Genomic DNA, 2,500 nt, shown 5'->3' with positions numbered 1-2,500 from the left:
GAGGTGGTGAGTCGGCCTCCTCTCTCCCTTACGGTCGAAAAAGATGTGCTCCTGGCGCACTGGCCCTGCTGAAAGTCCCTCTCCATTTGGCCGAGGCAGTGAGTCGGCCTCCTCTCTCCCTTACGGTCGAAAAAGATGTGCTCCTGGCGCACTGGCCCTGCTGAAATTCCCTCTCCATTTGGCCGAGGCAGTGAGTCGGCCTCCTCTCTCCTTTACGGTCGAAAAAGATGTGCTCCTGGCGCACTGGCCCTGCTGCAAGTCCCTCTCCATTTGGCCGAGGCAGTGAGTCGGCCTCCTCTCTCCTTTACGGTCGAAAAAGATGTGCTGCTGGTGAACTGGCCATTATATCCTCCCCTGCTCTAGTCCCCCATTAGATTCCCTTTCTTGCAGTTACCCAGTACCACATATCTAGTATGGGCCTTGACCTCCAGCAGGCCCCGGGGACCCACACTTAAGCCCCCTCCCACTAACAAAGCAGAACACCACTGGCAAAATCCTCGGGCCCCTGGTACTCCAGAAAGCAAATTAAAACGTGCCCCTGGTACACTGCGCAGAAGAACTGCCACACGCACGCAGCCACGCAGGCACGCAGGCACGCAGGCACACACTCCTCGTGCCTATGGTACGACAACTTTTCTTCGTGCCCCTGGTACTCTGCGCAGAAACACTTTGCCACACACACACACACACACACACTCCTCGTGCCTATGGTACGACAACTTTTCTTCGTGCCCCTGGTACTTTGCGCAGAAACACTTTGCCACACACACACACACACTCCTCGTGCCTATGGTACGACAACTTTTCTTCGTGCCCCTGGTACTCTGACCAGAAACACTTTGCCACACACACACACACACACACACTCTTGCCTATGGTACGACAACTTTTCTTCGTGCCCCTGGTACTCTGCGCAGAAACACTTTGCCACACACACACACACACACACACACACACACACACACACACACACACACACACACACTCCTCGTGCCTATGGTACGACAACTTTTCTTCGTGCCCCTGGTACTTTGCGCAGAAACACTTTGCCACACACACACACACTCCTCGTGCCTATGGTACGACAACTTTTCTTCGTGCCCCTGGTACTCTGACCAGAAACACTTTGCCACACACACACACTCCTCTTGCCTATGGTACGACAACTTTTCTTCGTGCCCCTGGTACTCTGCGCAGAAACACTTTGCCACACACACACACACACACACACACTCCTCGTGCCTATGGTACGACAACTTTTCTTCGTGCCCCTGGTACTCTGCGCAGAAACACTTTGCCACACACACACACACACACACACACACACACTCCTCGTGCCTATGGTACGACAACTTTTCTTCGTGCCCCTGGTACACCGCGCAGAAACACTTTGCCACACACACACACACACACTCCTCGTGCCTATGGTACGACAACTTTTCTTCGTGCCCCTGGTACGCTGCTCAGCAGCACTTTGCCACACACACTCCTCCTCGTGCATATGGTATGACAGCTTTTCCACATGCCCCTGGTACACTGACCAGAAACACTTTGCCACCTCCGCTGTACGCACCCTCCTCCCTAGCTAATTTGCGATCTCCCCCACCTCCAGGGGGCCCCGGGGTCCACCATGACAACTCCCTGACTCCCTTACGGCGGAACAAGATGCATGCTGCTCCACTGGCCCTGCTACTGTTGTGTCTCCATTTGGCCGAGGGGGTGAGTCGGCCTCCTGTCTCCCTTACGGTCGAAAAAGATGTGCTGCTGGTGCAATGGCACACTTTGCCACACACTCCTCGTGCCTATGGTACGACAACTCCCTTACGGTCGAAAAAGATGTGCTGCTGGTGCACTGGCCCTGCTGAAATTCCCCCTCCATTTGGCCGAGGCAGTGAGTCGGCCTCCTCTCTCCTTTACGGTCGAAAAAGATGTGCTGCTGGTGAACTGGCCATTGCGGCTACTCACATCGAGCATGGCCCTTGCCCTCCAGCAGGCCCCGGGGACCCACATACTCCTCTGCTCTAATCCCCCACTAGCTTTCCTTCTCCTGCAGTTACCCTCCACCACATATCCAGCATGGCCCTTGCCCTCCAGCAGGCCCCGGGGACCCACATACTCCTCTGCTCTAATCCCCCACTAGCTTTCCTTCTCCTGCAGTTACCCTCCACCACATATCCAGCATGGCCCTTGACTTCCAGCAGGCCCCGGGGACCCACATCCTCCCCTGCTCTAGTCCCCCACTAGCTTTCCTTCTCCTGCAGTTACCCTCCACCACATATCCAGCATGGCCCTTGCCCTCCAGCAGGCCCCGGGGACCCACATACTCCTCTGCTCTAATCCCCCACTAGCTTTCCTTCTCCTGCAGTTACCCTCCACCACATATCCAGCATGGCCCTTGCCCTCCAGCAGGCCCCGGGGACCCACATACTCCTCTGCTCTAGTCCCCCACTAGCTTTCCTTCTCCTGCAGTTACCCTCCACCACATATCCAGCATGGCCCT

This window comes from Perissodus microlepis, chromosome 22, assembly GCF_051167445.1.
Source record: "Perissodus microlepis isolate ML-2025 ecotype Zambia chromosome 22, ASM5116744v1, whole genome shotgun sequence".
NCBI lineage: Eukaryota > Metazoa > Chordata > Actinopteri > Cichliformes > Cichlidae > Perissodus > Perissodus microlepis.
The sequence above is the reverse complement of the archived record's forward strand: the minus strand, read 5'-3'. Positions refer to the sequence as shown.